Here is a 9,283-nt window from a genome sequence, read left to right as displayed (position 1 = left end):
TGAGTATGTGTTACGGTGAGCTCATGGGCACCCTTTGCCCCCCTTTCCCCCGGGACCCTGTGACTCTGATCAAGATAACCCTTGGATCCTCCTTCCTGCCCCAACGGGGTTGGCAGAGAGCCAGGAAAGCCCACCCTGTCCAAAACCTATATAGACCCCTGAGATTTCCTGTTCTTTCTCTCTTTTGCCCCGCTCTCACATGGACACCACAGAATAAAGAGAGCTGTTCCAACACCCTGGGGTAAGAGCCTCTTTTGAATACCTTTCCCTCCCCTGGTATTCCTCCCCTCACAGCCCCTATCTCTGAGCTAGTCGGATTCTTTGGGGGGCTGCGTGGAGGGGGGGGAAACAACAAGTATGGAACTGCTGGAGGGTAGGAGGGCTCTGCAGAGGGAGCTGGACAGGCTGGATCCAGGGGCCAAATCCAACAAGGTGAGGTTTAACAAGACCAAGTGAAACTGCACTGAGCCAGGAGGTCAGTGTTACTCTCTGGGGCCTTGTGGAACAACAAAGACCACTGTGACATGAAGGCACCTTGTATAACCAAGAGGCCATTGTGACAATGCAAGTATGTGTGGAATGAAGGAAGCAATTTTGGCAATGGGGTCCTTTTTGGGACCAAGAGGCCATTGTGACACTGTGGAACCAAGGAGGCCATTGCTGCACAGTGCGGCCTCAGGGAATCCACTGTGACACTGCAGGGCCCTGGGGAACCTAGGGGCCATTGTGATACTGCAGGGCCAAGGATCCAAGGGACTTTGTGACACCAAGGGGTCCCATGGAACCAAAGGGACATTGCAATACTGGGAGGCCTGATGGAATCATAGAGACAATTGTGACACTCTAGGGCTTCATGGAACCATGGTGACAAAAAGCTGACTGGGAGTGTGGATCTGCTGGACGGTAGGAAGTCTCTGCAGAGGTCCTAAATCCAACAGGGTGAGATTTAAGAAGTCCAAGTGCCAGGTCCTGCACTTTGGCCACAACATTCCCTGCAGCACTACAGGCTGGGGACAAAGGGGCTGGACAGCAACCAGGCAGAAAGGGGCCAGGAGGGACAAATGGACAGCAGTCTGCATATGAGCCAGCAGTGTGCCCAGGTGGCCAAGAAGGCCAATGGCTCCTGGGCTGGATCAGGAATGGTGTGGCCAGGACGAGCAGGGTAGTGATGCTTCCCCTGTGTGTTCAGCGCTGGTTGGGCATCACCTCCAGTGCGGTGTCCAGTTCTGGGCATTCCAATTTAGGATGGGCAGGGAGGGGCTGGAGCGTGTCCAGAGAAGGGCAGCAAGGCTGCTGAGGGGTGTGGAGCACAAGTCCTGTGAGGAGTGGCTGAGGGATCTGGGGTTGTTTATCCTGGAGAAGAGGAGGCTCAGGGGAGAGAAGGTGGTGTCAGGGCACAGGTTGGACTTGATGACATCCAAGGTCTTTTTAAACCTTGCTGATTGTGTGATTCTCTGAAACCACCCTTGGAGCAGTTGCAGGATGAGCCCTGGGCCTCCTCTTCAGAAGATGCAGCAGCCCAGGTCCTTCAGCTTCTCCTCACAGGCCCAAAGCCCATCCTGTCAGTCCTACAGAGCCTCTGCAGCTCCTTGCCCAGAACTGGGAGCCCCACAGCCAGACACAGCTGACCAGATGTGCCCCCCTGGCCTGTGGTGCCTCTGGCAAGGGATCAGCAGGGGGAACTGCAGGAACCTGCAGACAATTCCTGAAGCACTTGTAGGATGATCCTGCTGCCCAAGGGACGTTCCCATGGTGCCAATTTTGGGAGTGGGGGCCAGAGAAGAAAGAGCAAACAGGGATGGGCTGCTTTCAGAAGAGGAAGAAGGGGCAGGCAACAGGAAGAAATGTGTTGCAGGAGGAATAAAGAAAGCAAAGATGAAGCCAAGGAAATGCTCATGGCAGTTTGGGGGTGGCTGCCAGGAAGCCCTGGCTCTGAGCAACAGCATCTGCAGTGGGACAGGAAACTCTCAGCTGATGGGAACAAACTTTCAGGCTGACTGCAGAGGCCATGACAAAGCTGAGTGGTTTCCCTGCCATGCCCCAGCCCGTCCTGGCCCCAGGGGCTGATGTCATTTGTGCTCCCTCAGGTTCATGTCCCCACACCAACACCATGGGGTGCTCCCACCTGCTGTGTGCAATGCAAACGGGCTGCTGAGCCAGTCCTGCCGTGTCTGTGCCTGCAAGGATGCAGCACCTCTGTGAGCTGGGGGAGAGGCCAGGGCTGCAGAGGGGGGATGTTGTTGTCAGGTCCATGAGGACGCTCTGGGATACTGCACTGGACTGTCCAGGACACTGTGGGGATGGATCAGCTCTTGCTCTGCAGCTCCTTCCCATCTCCCCCAGGGCCCTTGCAGAGCACCAGCCATTCTGTTTGTCCCCAGCCTGCCCACGACCACCTTTGGGCTGCTTATGGGGGTTTCTGTGCAGAGCATTGGCCTGGCCGTGTTCTTGTGAGAGCCTGGGCAATGCAATGATCCTAGAGTCCCCAGGCCATGCCCTGAGGCATCAGCTCTGCCCCAGCAATGCCCATGGCCTGTCCCTGCTGCAGCCCCGGCACTGCCACCCCCAGGACTGTGCCCAGCCACAAAAACACTCAGGCCCTACAGAAACCCCAGGGCCACCAGGGCAGCAGGGCTGTGGCACAGGAGCAGCACCAGCAACACCAAGTGCTGCTGCTCCTGGGCACAGCTGCTGTGCCAGCACTGATCTGCCCCAGCTCTGCACACAGACATTGCTGCTGCAGCTCCAGAGAAGGTCACAAAAGGGGTATCTCTGGAGAAAACTTTGCTGGGAAATCTTTTAGTTCCTTTAAAGTCACTGAGAGGCAGCCCCTCATTGACACAGTCTATAGTCGCAGGGAAGGTGGAGAGAAACAAAGTGAGAAATGGCGCAATGAAATTTTTTTGAGGATAATATTAAATGCATTTTACAAAGAAAAAGAACTTCCAAAATGAAACCAACAAGAAGTGTCAAAGATTACTTTTGTTAAAAGTGATTAGCAAAAATTGGCCAGCAGTTTAATGTTTCTGAAATGTTTCACTGCATGTTTCACTGTAGCCTTGAGCTGCTGATTCTCAGGCTGTGGATGAGGGGGTTCAGGGCTGGAGGAACCACCAAGTACAGAACTGACAGTGCCAGATCCAGGGATGGGGAGGAGATGGAGGGGGGCTTCAGGTGAGCAGTGCTGACAAAGAGGGACTGCACACCAAGGTGAGGGGAGGCAGGTGGAAAAGACTTTGTGCCGTCCCTGCTCAGAGGGGATCCTCAGCACAGCCCTGAAGATCTGCACATTGGAGAAAACAATGAACACAAAACATCTGAGTCCTAAACAGGCACTAACTGCAATGAGCCCAAGTTCTCTGAGGTAGGATTTGGATCAAGAGAGCTTGAGGATCTGGGGGATTTCACAGAAGAACTGGCCCAGGCTATTGCCATGGCACAGAGACAGGGAAAATGTTTTGGCCGGGTGCAGCAGGGAATAGAGAAAGGCACTGGCCCAGGCAGCTGCTGCCATGTGGGCACAAGCTCTGCTGCCCAGGAGGGTCCCGTAGTGCAGGGCTTTGCACAGGGACATGTAGTGGTCATCGCACATGATGGTCAGGAGGGAATACTCTGCTCCCATGAAGAAGATAAGCAGAAATACCAGAGCAGAACGTACTGTGTAGGAGATGTCCCTGGTGTCCCAGAGGGAATTGTGCATGGCTGTGGGGACAGTGGTGCAGATGGAGCCCAGGGCGCTGAGGGCCAGGTTGAGCAGGAAGAAGAACATGGGCGTGTGCAGGTGGTGGCCGCAGGCTACGGCGCTGATGATGAGGCTGTTGCCCAGGAGGGCAGCCAGGGAGATCCCAGGAAGAGGCAGAAGTGCAGGAGCTGCAGCTGCCGCATGTCTGCCAGTGCCAGCAGGAGGAAGTGGCTGATGCTGCTGCCATTGGACATTTGCTGTGCCTGCACATGGGGCCTGTTCATAGAGAAAAGGACAGGGAAGAGTTAGAGGAGTTACATTTAATCAAAATTAAAGCTATTTCCCATACACCCTTCTCCATAACACACAGAGACACCTTTTTGTGTTCAAGAGTTCTGGGGTTTTCTTTTTAAGCTGCCCCCATGTCTCTCATGTATCCCTGGATATCAGAAACCTTTGGCATTTCTGCTGCACTCAGGGAGAACAGAGCAAGTTCTGTGAGGCAAAGTGATGAATGAAGAGTGAGGGGAGATGGCCTGGCATTCTGACCTGTTCCGAGTTTCTCTGGGCTTAAATCTTTCTCAGGTAGAAGGTGATCAACTTCGAAAGCTCCAGGTACTGCTGAGAGCAGATGGATCCACCACAGTCCAGGTCCACATTTGAATCCAAGGACTCACTTTGCTTATTTCACCAACCCAACAGCACTTTCAATGTCAGAACACCTCTGCCTTTCTTCATCAATCCTATAACACAGAGATACTCTAGGACAGGTTTGCATCCTGGATTGAAGCTCCCAGCTTGGACTGAACTCTCAGGGAGACTCCCAAGTGTCCTTCTGATGGCATTGGATGAAGGGAGATGCAGCTGCTTCCCTGGCTGCACTGCCAGCATTGCCCAGAGCCGGGCACTGGGGACAGCTGTGTCACCCTGAGCCAGCTGTGCCCCCTGCCAGAGCCCCCCGTGCCGGGCAGCTGCTCCCAGCCCTGTGTTCTGCAGAGGGAACTGGGCCCGGGGCTGCAGAGCTGCCCCATGGCTCTGCTGCAGCTCCGCCTGCACAGGAGGGGCTGCACACCTTGGAGCCACGGCCCTGAGGGCAGAGGCTTGGCTGGGGCACAGGAGCAAGGGGGCTTGTGCAGAGGGAGGGGCTGCACTGGAGGGAATCCTGTGGAGATCTCTGAATTCTGCCTGCCACGGTATTTCTGGGTTTGTTTTCTCTCATTGCCTGGTCTTCTCTCTGCTTCCTGGAGATTTTCCTCCTGCAGGTGTTTCCCTGTGCCTGATCTCTCCCTGCCAGCTCTCACAGACCCCAAATCTCTGTGACCTCTCCTTGGTCCTTCAGAACCCTGCCTGTTTGCTGGGCACTGGCTGGAGGCAGGTTCTGGTTGCAGCTTGGAGACAAGACAGCTCAGTCTGAGCCAAATGGCTCCAGCAAAAGTGATGCTGGTGCTGTCCACGGGCAGAGTGGCTGAAAGCACAATAGGGATCTCCTGTGAACCTATTGATCACTAAAAGTGACAGTTCAGATGTCTCAGGCACTTGTCAAAATTAATAACACCTTTAATATTTATCCTCCCTCCCTGACATTCTCCAATTGTAGGAAACTGAATACAAATTCTCAGGGGATTTCCTTATTTTTATCAAAATCCTTGTCTTGGAAATATTCTATGACTGATAAGAAGCCCTCAGCATGTCAGAGCTTCATGAGCATTTCACCTGCCCTGCACCAGAAATGCTCAGAGTGGTACTCACAGGGTCTGTGGGCATTGGGATGTTCCAGCTGCAGGAGATCTCTCCAGGAGCTGCAGCTGCATTGTCCTGCAGCCAGAGGTTCCTGTGCCAAGGGCTGGCAGTGATTCTGCCCCAGGCACTTCTCAGCCCTTCCCAGCCCTGACTGATTGAAGCTCTCAGTGCCTCTGTGCTGTGCCCGGGCTGGCTGCAGGCAGTGCCCCAGCCCTGCTGGGCTGGGAGAAGAGCTGCTCAGCAAGAGAAATGTGCTTTTGAATCTTTTCTTGGTTGTCAGGAGCTGCTTCTGTGTCAGGAGCCTGGCCCAGCTCAGCAGCAGACACAGCACAAGGACTTTAATGACCCTCTGGGGCTTTGTGCTGAGGCCCTGTCGGGTTTGACGCGGAAAATAATTTTCTCGGAAGGAAGAGGTCAATCCAGACAGGGGTCAGGGTTGGATATTGACACTTGGGGTGACCAATTGAGGGTGGACACGCCTCTGAGAACACAGAGGGGTTAAAAGCAGAATTCCCAGGAGAACTTTCTCTCTCTTTGGTTCCGGTCAGGGTGCAGTGCAGACTCTCACCTGCCCAGCCCGTGGCTGGGTGGGGGAGGGGAAGCCATGTGGCCTGGCTGAGGTAAGGCCGAAGGATGGAGGGACTGGAACTGGGCTGTCCCACTGCAGATGAAGGGTGGAGGAAATCTGGGATGTTTGCGATTTCCCCCAGAATCTCTCTCTCAAGAAAGAAAGGGACAGTGACAGTGCCGACAGTACTCTGGCAGAGAAGGAAGGGGGGGGGAAGTGTTCTCAGTGTGGGAGCTGGAGCCTGGGCCAAGAGCCATCCAGGGAGTCAGGACATTTAACCCTTCCTTGAGAAATGAAAGCTTTGTGAAAACATTATTCCTCCTTGGTTTGAAAGAGAGGAAGAGAGACAGCCTGGGACCTGGGATGTTAGGGAAAGAAGACTGGGGGGGGAATATGAAGGAGTGGCTTTTGGCTGGACTTTTCCTTGTTAGCCATAGACTGAACCAATTTTCTCCTCCAAGAGAGAGACTGTATTTTAGGAGAATGCGTGGTGAGCCAAGAGACCTGCTTCATCAACTACCAGTTCAGGAATGAACAGAGAAAGTTGAGGAGGGTGTGATGGTGCCCTCTGTCTTCAGGAAGATGGAGATCTCTGTTTTCACCCTCGGCCCCAGGGGAGGAAGAAAATGGGGGGGACTGTAGTTCCAAAATGAGACACTGGACTGTTGTTCCTGTTGGTCCTTGGCAAAGCCCCCTTAAAGGAGCCCTATGAGCGGTCTGTCCATGCACGGTGGTGAGAGCACTGTGACATGGAGAGGAGAGTGTCACGCTGGCAGACTCGCTCCAGGCAGTGCCATGTGTGACATGAAAACACAAGAAATGGCAGCTGTGTTTCCTGGGGGTCTGTGGTGCAAGGGAGAATCCTCTCTCCCCTGATGGACTTATTATTGATTATATTGAAGGGTGAATTCTTGATTAAGGGTCCAAGTCGTGTCTCACTGTGGTTTGTGTTTGTTGTGGTTTGGTGGTGGGAGGAGGAATGTTTTGAAAGGTTTTCATTTTGAATTTTGTGTGTGTTTTTCTTTTTTTTTTCTTTTATAGTAGTATAGTAGTAGTAGCTTAATAAAGTTTTTTTTTCCTTTGTTATTAAGCTTGGGCCTGCTCTGCCCTGTTCTTGATTGCATTTCACAGCATTCAATTGAGAGGTTGCATTTTCATGGGGGCGCTGGCATTGTGCCAGTGTCAAACAGTGACATGAAGCTTTGGTTACAGATTATGTGTGAACAATCCAGAACCTCCTGACTTCTTAATGAATTTGTATCTTGGGTATTTTGGCCTTGCCACCACAAGCTAGAAAATTAAGGAAAACATGCACAAGGATTGAGAAAACACAGTGCAATTTAGGGCCCATTAAAGAAAATGGTGGTTCAATTGCCTATATGTTTTACCCAGAGATGACCCAAACAATTGCTGCTGAAGAACTTATACCATTAACTTGATTACAAATTTTCAAAGGCAAGTAGAGTTGCTCTTCCTGCTCAAATAATTTAACAGGATTCTTGCTATTAGCAATTAAATTATTATTTGATTCCAGCTTAATATGATTTCAGAGATTCAGTATAGCTCTAAAACTGTAGAATACTGTATGCTTTGTGGATAAAAAGACCAGAGAACTGTTAACCATTTTAGGGATTTATGTCTATCTTATTGATTGGTCAGGGTAATATGTGAGCTCCTGTGAAATCCTTTTACAAAACATTACAGTTTATCATACTTAACTTGAAAGGATTCCCTGTCTTTACCAGGTGTTGATTGCAGAGAAACACAGAATCAATTAGGTTGTAAGAGATCTCTGAGATAATTTCATCAAGCTTTGGACCAAACACCACCTTGTCAAGCAGACCAGAGCACTGAGCGTCACGTCCAGCTGGTCCTTGAACACCCTCAGAGAAGGTGGCTCCACCACCTCCCAGGGCAGGGCCTTTCAATGTTTAACAATCCTTTCTGTGAAGAAATTCCTCCTGATGTGCAACTTAACCTCCCTAGCACAGCTTAAGACCGTGTCCTCTTGTCCTGTCACTGTGAGGAGGGCCCGGTCCCCATCTAAGTACAACCTGTCAGGCTGGTGTAGAGAGTGATGACATTCTCTGTTGCCCTGGTTTTTAAAAGTGTGAAGTTTTCCTTTATAGTTCTTTTGAAAGCTTTAAAGCTCCTTTAAAAGTTTTCTATGCCTTCTGATGCTTACATATTTCTACTGGAGTTCTCACACACTGTTCACGTAAATAATGATTGTTTTGCATTCTTCTTTGCGGGAGGAGAGAATTGATGGACTGTTGGTTTGACCAGTGTGGTTAGAGAGGTGGTAATTTCATCCTCCAATCCTCTGTCACTTTTAGAATTCTTTATATTGCAAAGTCGGAAATTAAATTAGCTCTTTTTCTCTTTTGAACTTACCAAGCTTCTGTGTACTCATTTCATGTCCAATAGCGACAGTTCCCCCTGGGCCTCCTTTGCTCAAGACTGAACCCTCCCCAGCTCTCTGTTCTCTCAGCCATTTCTCATCAGACTTGTTCTCTAGACCCTTAATCAACTTCCTTTCTCTTCTCTGGACTTGCTCCAGCACCTCAATGTCCCTCTTTGGATCAGAAGCTGGGTCAGAGGCGGACCTGCTGGAGGGCAGGAAGGCTGCAGAGGGCCCTGGACTGGCTGGATCCATGGGCTGACGCCACTGGCAAGTGCCGGCTCGTACACTTTGGCCACACTCACCCTCTGCATCGCCCAGCTGTGGAAAGAGTGGCTGGGAAGCGGACTGACAACAGCTGAACCTGAGCCCAGGTGTGCCCAGGTGGACAAAAAGGCCAATAGCACTGGGCCTGTATCAGCAGTAGTGTAGCCATCAGGATCAGGGCAGCAATTGTCCTTCTGTGCTGGGCATTGGTGAAGCCACACCTCGAGGGCTGTGTCCCTTTCTGAGCCCCTCAATAATAATTAAAGTTTCTCTAGCAATTGCTTTATTCATTATTTGCCTCCCTTCCCTGCCCGGCTGTGACTGGAACTACACCAAAGGGAAAGTGCCTGCAGCCGAGGGAAGGCTGGGCTTGGGTCTCTGGTTCTGTTTGTCCTTGCTGCCGGTGGTGTTGGTTGTTTGCCTTGTACATACTGGTAAAGAACTGACACTCCTTTTCCCACATCTTTGCCTGAAGGCCCCTTAATTTCAAAGTTATAATAATTGATAGGGAAGGGGGATCTCATTCTCCATTCCAGAGAGGTCTGGCAGACACCTGTCTTTCAAACCAAGACAAGCTGACAATTAACAATTTATTAGCAATTGTTTATTAACAGTTAATGGACAA

The 9,283-nt window shown here is 51.3% G+C and overlaps 1 pseudogene; it reads right to left on the bottom strand.

Moving 5' to 3' along the window:
• Positions 1–2,983: 2,983 nt before the first annotated feature.
• On the bottom strand, positions 2,984–3,936 carry LOC140680769 (olfactory receptor 14J1-like; annotated as a pseudogene).
• Between the last annotated feature and the right edge of the window lie 5,347 nt (positions 3,937–9,283).

Source organism: Taeniopygia guttata, chromosome 28 (assembly GCF_048771995.1).
Source record: "Taeniopygia guttata chromosome 28, bTaeGut7.mat, whole genome shotgun sequence".
Classification (NCBI taxonomy): domain Eukaryota; kingdom Metazoa; phylum Chordata; class Aves; order Passeriformes; family Estrildidae; genus Taeniopygia; species Taeniopygia guttata.
This window is presented reverse-complemented; position numbering and strand designations above follow the sequence as displayed.